The sequence below is a fragment of the Oxyura jamaicensis genome, unplaced genomic scaffold (assembly GCF_011077185.1).
Source record: "Oxyura jamaicensis isolate SHBP4307 breed ruddy duck unplaced genomic scaffold, BPBGC_Ojam_1.0 oxyUn_random_OJ106545, whole genome shotgun sequence".
Lineage (NCBI taxonomy): Eukaryota > Metazoa > Chordata > Aves > Anseriformes > Anatidae > Oxyura > Oxyura jamaicensis.
Window position 1 is genome coordinate 1343 of NW_023312324.1, and position 14831 is coordinate 16173.

A 14831-nucleotide genomic window follows, 5' to 3' on the forward strand; every position below is an offset into this window, starting at 1 on the left:
CCTCAGGAATTTATTGGTAGCTATTCCGGGTCCCTTCCACCTTAGTTCCTCCTTGTTCCTCCTACAGTGAAGCGAGGGGAGCCTGCAAGGAGAGGACTGTCAGAAGATGCACTCTGTAATGCCAAGTTTGGCTTCGTAACGTCCACCAGCTACTGAAAGGTGCTGTGTACGAAACCTGCACCTGACACCTTCAGGTTTCCTTACACTGATGTCACGCGGAAAAATACGGGAGATTTTCTGCAAGCGTGCTGCTATCCATACATCACAGAATCACAGAATGGTCTAGGTTGGAAGAGCCCTCCAAGATCACCGAGTCCAACCTCTGACCTAACACTAACAAGTCCTCCACTAAACCATAGCCCTGAGCTCTACATCTAAACGTCCTTTAAAGACCTCCAGGGATGGGGACTCAACCCCTTCCCTGGGCAGCCTGTTCCAGTGCCCAACAACCCGTTCAGGAAAGAAGTTCTTCCTCATATCCAACCTAAACCTCCCCTGGCGCAACTTGAGCCCATTCCCCCTCGTCCTGTCCCCAGGCCCGTGGGAGAACAGACCAACCCCCACCTCGCTACAGCCTCCCTTCAGGGACCTGGGGAGTGCAATAAGGTCGCCCCTGAGCCTCCTCTTCTCCAGGCTGAACAGTCCCAGCTCCCTCAGCCGCTCCTCGGAAGCCTTGTTCTCCAGACCCCTCACCAGCTTCGTAGCCCTTCTCTGGACTCGCTCGAGCACCTCCACGTCCTTCTTGTAGCGAGGGGCCCAAACCTGAACGCAGTACTCGAGGTGCGGCGAGTCATCAGAAGCAAAGGAAATACCACGGTGTTTTTTTTTTTCTGCCTTTTGGAGCAACAGCAATGGCAGAAACCTCTCACACAAAGCCTTCCTAGGAAATCAGTTGGAAACAGCACAGAAGCCCCGCTGTGAGCGCCTGCGAGAGCTTGCTGCAGAACAGAGAGGATATCCACAGCCGTCTGCCGGGGCAGAGAACCAGCCCCGCAGTCACAGCAGTGATTTCTTTCTGTCCAGCCACCCCCACGGCCCGCCGGTGGCTTTGAGGCTGGGGAACAGCAGCACGCCCTGCGCCATCAGCTGAACCACGCAGGCTGATCCCCAGCAGAGGGCTTGCTTTGCTACCAGCTTTAAATTCCTTCGCCTCGCATCAGATTCTCCCCGGGGACACAAAAGCCTCCTCATCCTCCTCCTCAAGTTGCTTCAGCAATTTCCCCCGCAGCGTTCGCCAAGTCTGGTATTCCCTCGCAGGCTGCTGCTCGTGAGGAAGGTGAAGCGGCTCGTCTCTCTAGCAACTGCTTGAGAACTCCAGCTTAGGTGGGTAAATTTGGGTTTTCAAGGGAAAAACGTGCAGGATTTGACGTGCCCATGTCCCTGAATACGTTTCCATAACACGTAACTGGAACACCTGAAGCAGCTTGTATTTTTTTAGGGCATTTTTTAGAACGCAGCCAACCTCGACTAGATTCTCAACTGTATTCCTTTTTTCCCCCCTCAAATGTATTCCTTTTAACAACTTCAGCCTTCCCTAAATGCCGTTTTAACGGCTCTTCAACTACCAGCTGACCTTCCTAGGGCTCTACGAAGGAGAGTTATGGCCAGACACGACTAAAAAGAAACCCCCAAACCTTCTGCAGCAAGCAGCGCAGCCGTTAGGCACGCGATCCCCTCCTAGCCTGCGCTGAAGCGATGCTGCCATGAGAAAGGGGAACGCTTTCTGGTGTCACCTCCTGCAGCAGTGGGACCGTAGCCTCGCGCGCAACGACCACCAGCTCGAACGCGCATGCGACATGTGGATGGGGTAGCTGAAACGAGGTTTCCCTTTCGATACGGCCTCTCCTCTCTTGCTGAATCGTCGCTGGGTGCTGTTGTGTAGCTGCCAGACCCCACCAAGCAACGGACCGAGCGATTCTTTGTCAAGTTTACGGAATGGTTTTGTTGTTGTTTTTTTTTTTGCCTCTCTGGCATAAAGACGGGTTACGAGAAGCGTTTCCGCGTGAAAATCTTACTTCGCGTGATTTTCGGGGGGATGCCAGAACTCACCGTAGAGAGCCGTCCAAGTTTGATTGATTACATCTAGACATACAGTTCCTGACCTGAAACATACGGAAAAGGTGGAATTAAACACGGTCACGCTCAGGAATACTCTGGGGATTTAACACCATCTCTCCCCCCCCTTCCACTGCCCTGCCCTCGCCCCGCTGTTCCAGATAAGCTATGATTTGCTCCTGTCCCGTGGTTCAGAGGGGGGCAGCCTTTAACTACACGAATCTTTGTGCCAAGGGAAGCAAATTGGAGCCGTCGCTGAATTAGCTGGCCCGTTCGGGGACCTACCGGAGAGACTGAAGTGTAGGTGGCTCCCCTTAAACCTGAACTGAAAAAAACGCGGCAAAACTGACTTCTACTGTAAAGCATTTCATCAAGAACGTGAACTTCAGCTAAAGAGGGAGCTGCGGCTAAGCCAGCACCCCTCCCTGCTTCAAGAAAGCCAGCCCAATGGCTGGAAGAGGTCTCAAAGCTCCGAATTTTCTCTAAGTGAGGCACGTTACAGTGCCAAGACCACATCGGAGAGCCCGCAGCACCCATCCCAGCCTTGCCCACAGCCTGACCCACTCCTGGAAGTTAGCTTTAGAAGACGTCCTTTGGACTGCCGGACTAGATGAAAGCGTTCTTGAACTCTTTGGCATGTTATTACCGAGCCAGGGCACAGCTACAGTTAAAGAAAACCCTCAGAAAAACCACGCACCCGCGGGATTTACTTACGCTTCATCGATGTTAGGATGGAAAATTTTATTCATGAATCCTGCAAAAAAGAGACGCTGGTAAATAGCAGAAAACAGCCAAAGATTTATTTTTTTTTAAAAAAAAAAAACAAGTCTGGAATTTACTGAACAAGGGCTGGGCTTGCTGCTTTCACAGAAAAACCCGGCTTCGCTGTATGCAGCCGCCTAGCCTTTAAAATACGCGGCCGGCATTTTGACCCTGGGGTCCTCGGCCTTTCCCTTGAACTTCAAGAAGAAAAAAAAGAAACCCTCTTACGGCGCAGCTGTGCCACAAAGGCTGCGGTTCGAAGAGCTGAGAAGAACCGCCTGTCAGCACAATTCACCGCGCATCTCAGCGATCTCTAAGCCGCAGGGATCATTTCAGTGCACAGCAGGCACAAGTTTTAAGCCCCTAGTTTCAGTTTTTGTCCTTCTTTTAAAAATGTTCCTTAACGTTTTTCTCTAATTTGAAGTCACAACATCAGTCTACATTTGTAAGCCACTCAGGGGCAGAGACTGCTGCAGACACAAGGGGTTTTTTTTGGCTAAAAACCCTGTGGTTTAAGAGCTACAGCATCGTGGCAGGAGATGCCTCATGTTTTAGGGACACCTCTGGCCGCCGCTACCGGATACGAAGCCCCATTTTCCAGCTACGTCGTTCAACCTTGAGTTAAAGGCGGATGGAGCCTCAAAAAGCGCTCAATTCTCCCACAAATAGAGCTTATAGAGGAATAATATTAAAGGGATTTTAACACGCCACACTTGGCGCTATAGGCTGTGTAGAAGCGAAGCACATCGACCCCAAAAGGACAAGTCCAGCGCTTCAGGTGGCTGGGTGGGATGCCAAATCCCGCTCCTAAACTCTTCCCTTCCAGTAGGGGGGAACCAAAACCCCCGGTGAAGGACCACGAGGGACCCGGGCCCAGGAAACAGAGCTGGGTTTTCCAGTGACTTCGCTGGAAGATGGATTAAGTGTCCCCTAGGCTTCTGCTTGGGTCCCTGTATGCTTCTGCTCGGTCCCTATATATTGCAGCTCTGCCCTGGCTGTGGCCCCTGTTTCTGCACCACTTTAAGCAGCTTCCAGATCTTACCTGGCTGGCTTTTTCTTCTACCCAGGAAGCGCAGAAACACCTCGCAGCCCCACCTAGCCGCGACGCACCAGCTCTGCCCGAAGCAGGAGCGAGCGCAGTTTGAGTGGCAGCTTCGTTCCCATCTGGGGTAAGAGCTGACATATGGAGCCAGCTCCCTTTCTTTCCACGTATTGCGACACAAAGAGCACTCCGTGTTTACTTGTGCGACTCGGATTTTGCATAAATACGAGGCAGGACTGAAACGATGCCCGGAAACGGAACGATCTCCAGAAGGAAGAGCGAAGAAGTGCAGAAGCAAGCCCGTGCTAACAAGTGGCTTTCAGGAAAAGTTTCCCGTGATTTAGCTTGGAAAACTGAAGCAGAGCGAAAGAGGGAGGCTGTAGTTCCATCAAATATTTACACCACGGGAGCTCCCTCGGGTTTAAGTCAGGTCACGGATCCGTTATGCCAGGCACTGGAGGGATGCAGCGAGCACCAAGCCCGGATCTAAACCCTGCCTCTTTCTAAAGGGGGGGGGAAAAAAAGGGAGAAGTTTCTGAAAAAGCAGTAAATGGAGGCCAGGAGAAGGCAGAACGGAGCAGCAACGTGCAGAGCTGCTGAATTAAGTGTTCTGATTTCTGGGCCGGAGACCAGCTAGAGGCAGGCATCCCTCTGCCCTCTCTCCTTTGGGTTTTCTCATTTTCCCAGCTACTTCCCGGTAACTTTCCCCGCAGCCATCTGCAGCTGGTTGCACCAAGCCGCGCCGCGCAGACACCTGCGGGTTTGGCAGGCTGTGTTTAAACCAGACACCGCATCCACGGAGATGCCATCGCGCCACCCGCTCCAGCAGCTCCTGCCCCGAGAGGTTTCCAATTCTTCTCCGTCATCTTCGCGTTCACCCAAGGGACGATCCCTTCTTTCGGTGTCCTTGGGTCTCGAGCTTTCCACGTTGAACAGCTGCTGTCTGAGGCAGAGCACGAATATCCTCACCCTGCACTCCTCGCATCCTCGGCTGTAGCCGCATCTCACAACTCTTCAAGGTCCCCCCCCCACAGCCTCCTGCTCCTACAGATGCAAGCTGCCCGCCCCCGGCACAGCTTTGGTCGTATTTTCCCTTTTCCTGCCCCAGAGACAAGTCCGATCTGTCCTCTCCTCCTCGTTTGAAAGTCACCCGCAGTGACAAAGCGCTGACCTCGCTCCGGTAACGCCGCCTTTCTCTGTATTTCTACCAACGCAGGGCACAAAGCACAAGTGTCCAATTTGCAGAGGAAGCCAGGAGTGGCAAAAAGCCTTCCCTGCCAGCATGAACACGGCGGCAGGTTCACTGCCACAGCGCCGAATACAACACATCCCTGATTAACTGATTAAATTAACCGGTTAAATTACCACGCAGAACTTTAGGGAAGCAGCGAGGACCCCAGGGAGGTCCCAGACACTTGATTTTGGGTTCCCACCGCGGCCAGGAGCACTAAGCCGAGCTCCCAGCCTGTGCAGTCGTCGTTCTGTGTGCTGGACCGCCTGTGAACACCTCGCTAAACGTCTGAACACTCACTGACCACCGATTCCCTGGAAAACCCAGCGTTTAGGTGGAGTTCCAGCAGGGTGAGCCCAGTCCGCGTTTCCCACACGGAGACACCACGATCCAGGAGAGCCTCTCGAGGTAAAGCAGGACTGCAGGAAACCTGTGCTGAGAAAACCTTTGGGTGAAAGCAGAAAAAAAAAAATACACCAGAAAGGGACGTAGGGACCTATCCGTCCCCGTGCTGGGAGGTGTCGGGACCCACACGCAGATGCAGACCTTTAAAAACGGCGACGTTTCTGCAACAGCCCTGGCGTAATCGCTCCTTGGCTCGGCAGAGCCTTCAAAGAGAAGCGTATTTGTACGTCAAGTCAGCTAGCTGAAGGGCTGTCAGGCTTCCCTGGCTGCTGTCGATGCACGAAGGCTCGCCCAGTCGTGAGGCTGGCCGTGCTCCAGGTGAAGTTCTCCCACGGAGCTCCCGCAGCAGCCAGGATGAGTGCGCTGAGCCCGGTGCCGAGCCACAGTCGGGTCAAAGCGGTGCCGAGCCTCGGGCCCTGGGGCTGGGCGATAGCTGAGCAGGGGAAAACCGTGAGGAATTTTGGACTTGCGTTGATGTCGAAGGATCTCCTGAATAATTCCAAGCCTGAAGCTCTCAGGATGGGGCTGGGAAGCGCTGCCAGACCCAACACACTCCGGCAAGCTGCCGTGCCAGCGAGCTCTCCTCCAAGAGAGGAAGCCTGAGCACTTGGCGAGCTGGGAACGCCAAGGGCTCCCGGGGCAGCTTTGTCCTGCGGAGCCAACAAGCAGAAAGCTCCTGCGAGGGGCACTTCCATCCTGATCACTCCCCCTGTCGTTACGTCTGCGTGGCTGGACCGTAATTAAGGCAGGGTCCTACCTTAGTACAGCCCTCATCTATTCGGGTAAAGAGATGGCTCCATTTTTACCTGAAAACTCGGAGCTAACAGGGATCAGGCCTGGAGACCGCCTCCCTGCCCTTGCTACGGGTGCTGGCCCACGGCAGCAGAAGGGTTTCTGCACCCATCGGTGCTTCTCTGGGTCAGGTGCTGGCCACCATCCAACGAGCAGCGCTTCAAAAAGTGCCCACAGGCCGAAAGCTTTGTTTTTTTTTAAACGAGAGACGAAGGGCAAGTCAGGAAATCGCTCAGATTGGGGAGGTGGGAAGGTGGTTACAGGCTCTCCGAAGCACGACGGGGTGAGTTTCAACACCACACCAGGTCCACGTGGCTTGGGCGAGCACCCAAGGCGCAGGGCAGAACGATGTGCACAGAGATCAGCGCGCAGCAGCGCCTGTACGCAGCACAGCGAGGTCAAGAACACTTTTTCCTCCCATTTTTTTTTTTCCTAACCACAGGACAACCTAGCTAATGGAAAAAAGTCTTCCAAATACTCGCGCTTCCAAATACTTGTGCAATGTGGCCGAACGGCCAGATAAGATTAGTCTAAATTTAATGTTTAGTTCTTCCCTCCTGCCCCCAGACACTCAAAAGCCTGCAAGAGAACACGCACTTTAAAAAAAACAACAATAAAAAACCTCACGCTGCACTCGTTTAGGGGCTGCCTGCTTGTGCAACCGATCACGAGCACGCCACGCAGCGCAGGTTGAGAAACCGCGGCGGGAGACGGAGGAGAGGGCACGAGAGCAAGGCTGCTGCCCCAGCCCTCCCCGCAGTGCCCTGGGGACGCCGGGACAACTGGTCTACCTTGGCCAGCGCGCTCTGGTCAGCGAGGTCTCGCTGAGAATTCCAAGGATTTTGTTTTTTAAATTAATTTCAGGAGCTAGGAGCTCCTTCAGGATACCGAGTCGAGCATAAGGCTGCGCACTGACCGTGGAGGCATCCGTCACGGCGCTGGCGCGAGGGGCTGCGTAACGTCAGCTCGCCAGCAGAAGCGGAACAGTTTATGTTACCACGCTCAACTTGTAGTGGCTTTTCAAAAACAATGCTATAAATAATCCCGCAGCAGCTTCACGAGGACAGAAAAATAGGACTGGAGGGGATGGGAAACGGTGTCAGAGCTGCAAACTCCGGACCCTCTGCCCAGAGGGAATCGCTGAGCCGCCCTTCCTGGGAGAAGAGGCAGCAGCACCAGTTGGGGAGCTCGTGGCTGAGAGCTGCAAGCTCTGGAAAAAAAACAAAGCAATTGCCCAATATCAGTTGGTCTCATTGCTTAGGTGCACCGTCACCTGATGCCCAGAGCCTGGCACAGAAGGCAGCGAATCCGTGCCAAGCCAGGCTCGAAAACACCTCCCCAATTTTGTCCGGCTGCGGCAGGGGAGCTGCAGAGGGTGCAGAGCGTGCGTCAGACCGCGGCGGAGCCAGGGATACAAATTACCTCCGGGTGGCTCATCTTTCCCTGCGTATGGGGAAGAACACGAATTTTCACGGCGCTCACGGGTCACGAGGATCAACGCGCACCAGGAAGAGCGAGCTCGGAGCGGTCACCGGCGATAAGCGACTCATGAAATTCTGAGGAGCAAAGCGTAAGGCAATCCGGAGAGGAGCAGGGAGTAAAAATAGCAGCTGCGGCTCAAAAGAAGAAATTAAGCCCGGGCCAGGAGAGATCTGGCAAATCCTGGCTAGAGCTGGGAGGAAAATGAGAGCTGTGTCTAAACACACACAGGTTCTTGGAGAAATCGAGGCCTCTGTGCCGATCGTACACAAACTTGGCAGCTCTGACATTTGGTTATCAAGGAAACAGGGGCTCAGTGCTGGCCTACTGCTCCTGCAGATTTCAGCAATAAAATAAATGCCACGGGGCTTCCAGGTAAGAGCTCAGGATCCCACGTTGATGGGTCCTGCTGTCCTGCTCCTAGCCTCTAAGCAAGGGAAGACATCGCTGCACTGCCTCCTGGGTCCCTGGTACCAAGGAGCATTCACCTCCAGCTCTTGGCAGGCGTACGGAGAGATTAAAAACATGCAAAATTTACACAAAGTTGTTCTCGTGATACGGGAGCTGAAAGCGGTGCCGCGAGTACTCCCCAGCTCCCCAAAAGGGCAGGAACAGACCGGGCACAGAGTTCCCCTGGAGAGACGGAATCCCGAAGGGAAAAGCAGCGAGGCAGTGCCAGCAGGGGTCCCGAAATCAGAAACAGCTCAGAGCGTATCGTCCAGGAGGCAAAAAGGAACAAAACACCCAGCAAGGGAGCGCTTGGTGGCCCTGTGAGAGCAGGGATATTTACGTCAGGTGACAAAAGCATTAAGAGAAACAGCACTCAGTTCCAGAAAACAACGGGGGCGTTTTTCAGGGGTTCGCTTTGGGCATTTTTCAGGGGTTCGCTTTGTTCTAACAAAACTGCTCGAGCCCTTTTCTTTTGAAATCCTGCAGACTTCGATATTTGGGGATCTCAAGCAGGGTTCAACAACCTCAGAAGGAGCACTCAAGCCTAGAGCCAACATGACAGCACCGCACCTCGCTCCATCTACGTTCTTCTGCTGGGCGCATTTCCCTTCTCCTGTCCTTCTCCCTTTCCTCTCTTGCTAGGAGAAGCCACGCAGCACCGAGGTAATACGGAATCCACCTGAAAACGCAGCAAAAACCAGGTGGTGCCTGAAACACCAGAAATAAAACCCTGGAAGCTCTCGCCGTGGCTGCTCTTTTCACAGATCTCCGGATGGTTCAGCCTAACGAGAGGCGTTGCGTGCACTGCCAGGAGAGCGCTGTCCCTGGGGTGGCGTCGTTTAATAGACCACAGCGATAATTACCAGCCTGAGGAGGAGAGGAAATAAATGCCACGCATGTTTTAGGAGGTGATCCAAAACAGCCAGCGTGGCTTCACCAAGGGGAAGTTGTTCCTAACCAACACGGTGGCCTCCTGTGGAGTGACTACACCAGTAAACAAGGGAAGACCGACCAATGTCATCTACCTGGACTTCTGAAAGGCCCCTGGCACGGTCCCACACGCCATCCCGGTCACCAAATTGAAGAGAGATGACTCGATGGGTGGACCAGTCAGTGGGTAAGGAGCTGGTTTGAAGGCTGCCCCCAGAGAGTGGTGGTCGATGGCTCCACGTCCAGGTGGAGGCCCGTGACGAGAGGCGTCCCTCAGGGCTCCGTCCTGGGCCCGGTGCTGCTCATTATCTTTATCAGTGACGTAGATGATGGGACTGAGTGCACCCTCAGCACGTCTGCAGGTGACACCAAGCTGGAGTGGGGCAGCTGATACCAAAAAAGAAAGGGATGGCATCCAGAGGGACCTGGGCAAGCTGGAGAAGTGGGCCCACGTGAACCTAGTGAGGTTCAACAAGGCCAAGTGCAAGGTGCTGCACCTGGGTTGGGACAATTCCAGACACGAGCACAGTCTGGGAGAGGAACTCGTTGAGAGCAGCCCTGCGGAGAAGGATCTGGGGGGTTCTGGTGGAAGAAAGGCTTGACACAAGCCAGCAGTGCGTGCTTGCAGCCCAGAAGGGCAACTGTGTCCTGGGCTGCATCACCAGAGGGGTGGGCAGCAGGGGAGGGAAGGGATTGTGCCCCTCTGCTCTGCCCTTGTGAGGCCCCATTTGGAGTCCTGCATCCAGGTCAGATTTAGGTTAGAGTTTGGGAGGAAATTCTTCACTCCGAGGGCGGTGAGGCCCTGGCACAGGCCGCCCAGAGGAGCTGTGGATGCCCCATCCCTGGCAGCGTTCAAGGCCAGGTTGGATGAGGCCCTGAGCAACCTGATTTAGTGGGTGGCATCCCTGCCCATGGCAGCGGGGTTGGAAATTGATGATCTTTAAGTCCCTTCCACCCCAAGCCATTCTGTTAATCCCTGATATTTGAGAAGGGAGCTGCAGATGGGACAAGGGAGCCGTGGATGGGACGAGGGAGCCAACATCCAGCAGAAGAACCACCACGCAAAGACTCCTGCAGAGCCCAAAGCACCCTCAAAGGCAAGGATGACCACCACTCTTCTAGGGTTTAAGAGCACCTCTGCGCCACCACAAGCCTAGAATCCACTTTAAAAACCTTTTCTGCTCAGGTTTGCCAGGCACGCTGGGATAAAAGCGATTTGGAGAGGTTAGAAAGTGACTCTTCGCAGTCATTTTTCAGAAGCAGCTCTCCAGAACGCATGGGTACGCTCCCAGCCATCGCGTTATTTGCTGCCAAAAGCCAACGCCGTGTTTAAGGCTGCATTAAGGATTTCCAAGACTGAAAGAAAATTTGAGCCCGCAGTCCTGGAGGAACAAGGAAAGCTGCAAGAACAGCGTTTCTGCTTTAAGCTTCATCACAAAAGCTTAATTTATTAAAGGAAACCGCTGGGTTCTAGACTTTACCCATCCCAGGGCCTTACACAGCTGATCTGAACTCCGCACGTCACCGCAGCAGCGGGATCTCGGCGCTGCTGAGAACAGAAGTGCTGCCAACAAGCTACACATGTACTCTGGGCGACCTTTGAGTCCATTTCTGGGCTCCCCCACCTCCAAAATCCTTCACTTCCCCCTCTTTACAGATCAGGGACTCCCACATTGAATTCCTCCCTGTAACTCCTACGCCAAGCTAACCAGAGCTGAAGCTGGCCGAGGGTTAGGACGCTCCCTGGAACGAGTACCGGCTGAGCAGGGAGAGAAGAACATCTCGTCTCACTTTTTCTTGTCTCCCTTTTGAGCTTGTTTTGCAGCCAGAGCTGCTCCAGGACTTGGTGGGGCTGGGGACTCGCTCTGGAGCTATCAGCACTGCCCCAAAACCAGCAGCACCGGGCAGCGACCGCCGAGCGTGCCTGCGAGAAACGCGGATCCAAGCGGCCCAGAGGAAGGGGCCGAGACGTCGCTGGGCCCTGGATGTCCCGATAAGCGGGGCTGGGGCAGCAGAAACGGGAACCAGACAAAGAAAAACAAACCTTTTCCTGCAGCTGGCTGGGAGCTTGCCCGGGTCCTAGAGCTCCCCGCGGCACCTCTGCTCCCCAGCACCGCCGAGCTCTCCGCCACCGACCGTTTATTCACCCTGAAACCTAAGCTGCACGAGGCTCTGCCCAGGAGGCAACCCCCCAGAGCAAGAGGCAGCCTCCTGGGGAGCTCAGCACGAGCAGTTGTGGGTTTTAGCTGCACAAACGGGGACTCACGGCACAACAGAAGCACGCCGGAGGGTCCGGAATAAGGCAGCTGCGACACAGGGGGATAGAAGCAACGCTGGAGCTGGACGGAGAGGTGCTGTACTAAGAAGGAAGGCAGCAAAAGCATCGTTAGAAGGGGCAGAGCAGCACGGTTTAACTGAGCAGGAAAACAACACAGCCGGGCCAGCTCCTAGCCCAGGTTGCCTTTTGCTCCAGCGCTGGCTGCCATGTACGGAACAGCCGCCAAGCCAAATCACCAAAATCAGACCCACGACCTCCAGCGCCAGCTGCCTGGAGCCTAAATCAACAGCTCTACAGACACACAAGAGCCTGGCCCACGTTTAGCTGTGCTGGCATCACGGGGCTACTGGGAAGAAAGCTTGCTTTTCTGCCTGAAGCCAGCAATCCTCGTTTCGAATGCACGCAGGGAGAACACATCAGGAGAAAAAAGTGCCAAAGGAATTAGCAACAGAAACTTTTTCCCCCCGTGAATTATCCGTAACCAGCTCACATTTAAGGCTGCCCTGATCCGCACCTCCTTACGGCACTCAAGAAAAAAAAAGAGGGGAAAGTGGCTGGCATCAAGTCACAGACTGCAGACTGAGGCACACCATCGAAGAGGTTCACAGCAAATTTCAGAGCTGACTCGAGAGGAAGCAGGAACTGGTTAGAGCTGCAGCAACACCGCGTCGCTGCTCGTCTGCGTGCACTTCTTGTGGTTTGGTTAAGGTTTCAACAGAAAAAGGTAAAGGATTGTGTAAAAACAGGCCTTGCTTCCCCAGAAGGCGCGGTTCGCTTTCAGGACTAGGCAGTTCACTACTCAGAGGTTTTAAATAGATGGCACTCGTAGCTTCGCGGCCTATTTTAAGCAGGCAGCCAATACTTATCAGCTCCAAAGGAGGATGTTGATATTGGAAGGGACCCATCTCGTCCATCCCATGCAGTCGAGTTCCCACATCGTTCTCCTTAGCCTGTTTTGTTTTTCCATTCTTCAGAGTCCTCTGGTGGGTTAAGCCACGAGCACACCCTTCTGATAAATGCCATGTCACCGAGCTACCAGCTCTCATGCCATGACCCAGAACGGAGATGGCGACTCCTCACGTATCTGCTCCAGTTTTCCCAGCGATATTGGCTGCTTTATTTACAGCTCAAGCGACTGGAAAAGGTTGGTCCTAGAAAAGGTTGGTCCTAGAAGACACCTGCGTTAGATCACCGCCACTCAAGGACAAAGGCGGGACGGACACAGCTTGAAGAACCTTTCTTTATCAAGCTTCCTGTTTGCTCTCAAAGCTAAACAAGCCTGACCAGTCAAGCCAGCTACGATTATTCTGGTGATAGCTCCTTGCTTCTGTGTTCCTCCACGTAAGTTCTTCTACGCATGCGACACCTACCCCAAGTGAACAAAGGCTTCAGCTCCTGCCTTTATTTCCATCCACTTCTGGAGAAGAGGTCCCAGCAGCTAGGTTCACCCCGAGATCATGATCCTGCACGGTGGTCTTTGCTCTCCGCACTAAACAAACCATTTATTCAACCAAATGGTCTCCACCGTTCACGGCGGTACCTCAGAATGGCTGAGGTTGGAAGGGACCTCCGAAGATCTACTCCAACCCTACTCACACCTTACCCAGGAACGGATGTATCAATTCAAAAAGCACATGGAAGGCTTCATCGGTGCGCAAACGTGCGACCAAACCAGATTTCCAGCTCCCAGCCCTTCAGCCAGAAGACCAAGCCTCCTCCCCACTCGACACTTGAGCAGTTTACTTGGAAGTCTACGGTAAAACCGTTCTGCAGGCTTAAAAGAGCGACTTCCCCTGCACCGATGCTGCAAGCAGTAACACCTCCCCTGCACAAGCACCAAGATTTTGACCGAAAGTGATCATTGGTTACCTATAGACGGGGATTTGAAAGGGTATTTATCAGGAAGGTCGACTCTAACTTTCCATACTCCACCTTCATACGGTGCTGCAAGGAAAGAAACGCAGGTATTAGACACTTCATAACTCGGGAGAGAATAAATACAACTACAGTATTAAGCAAAACATCTTTGGAAGAATACTTAGTCCCATCAGGGGGTAAGATTTCACATCAAACCTCCTACGGTAAAGCCTTTTTCCTGTGCTGCCTCACAAGAAATACTTGATTTCACTGAGACCGCAGAAAATCTCTGCGCAAAGGCCCCAGAACCTTATTCAAAGCAGAGTTCAGAATAATCTACTTACCCTTAGAGGTGTCGCTAAATGAAGGCATGCCGGAGACCTGACTTGTGATCTCGTCACCAAAAAAGCCATCTTAATTACCAACTCCAAAAAAAAAATCAGGTGGTGGTGATGGATGGTGACGCAAAGCTCACGAGCCAGGTCTAGAAGAGCCGAGGATTACCAAGAGCAGTGCTGAAGGCCCCAGCAGAGGGCTTGGGGGTTGGGAAAGGCAGCGAGAGTCCAGCTCTGCTCAGCTCCAAGCGAGGTGGTTCATCCGTGTTAACGCCCACGGTTGTGTTTCCTCTGCCCTCAAGAGGTCAGCCCGCAAGGACTGCCACCCTTTGAGGTTTACCCCCAGCTGGATGTGCTCATCCCTTCCTTCGCTCCAGAAGAAGGTGTCATCACGTTATTCCCCCACCCCCGGAACTATCAGTTTGCTTTTAGAGAAGGGCTGGGTTGTGTACTTACTTCCTTGTGGTCCGTAAAACTTCACAACAAATTCGTTGAGTCCTCCTAGGATCGTGACCTCGTGTTTGCTCTCAATACTGATAAATCAAGTCAAGGAAAACGTTTCGGCTGCGAAACAAAACGCTTACTCAGACCCAGGTGACCTGCTAAAAGCCTGGGATACCCAACTGCTTAGAACCAAATACTCAAAGCACCCTACACCATGCAATTTACGCGTCCTGACACATCTAAGTGCCATCCAAGCGACCAAACCACCACGATGACGTTACCAAGAGCCAATTCAACGCCCCGAGAATCCCTGCCCCTGCGTTGAGCAACCTCCAGTTCGCAATGACGCCTCCCTCCCTCCCCTCAGAGCTACACCGTGTTTTCCGTCTACTTCGGCGGAGCTTAAGCTGCGATTTAAGAAGCAGCCAAGTCCCTCCCAGCGATGTGTTTGGAACCACACCGGAGCTGTGCAGGGGAGCTAAAATCCAGCAATGGCCCCAAAGGCTCAGGACGCAGAGACCTCTCACTCCTGCGCCCTGGAAAGGAGCCTCAGGGCAGAAAATCGCCCTTTCAACTACTCACATTTGATATTTACTCTTCCACCCCGATGAGAGGAGCAGAACTCTCCCCGATCCCTACTCTGACAAACGCGGGCGCTGATGAATTCACTTCTCCTCGGCTGCCTTCGGCGCTGTCAGAAGGCCTCCCACTGCTACGATGCAAATTACGGCAACCTCACGTTGATTTGACTTGCAAGACCAAAAAAAAAAA

General features: G+C 53.6%; 1 long non-coding RNA gene across 1 annotated transcript; it reads right to left on the reverse strand.

Annotated features, from left to right (window-relative positions):
• Positions 1-2076: 2076 nt before the first annotated feature.
• Positions 2077-14391, reverse strand: LOC118160181. The gene is made up of 4 exons (XR_004747351.1): positions 14073-14391; positions 13294-13368; positions 2770-2809; positions 2077-2102 (listed from the first exon to the last, which is right to left on the reverse strand). It is a non-coding gene; the product is annotated as an uncharacterized LOC118160181 (long non-coding RNA).
• Positions 14392-14831: the final 440 nt, after the last annotated feature.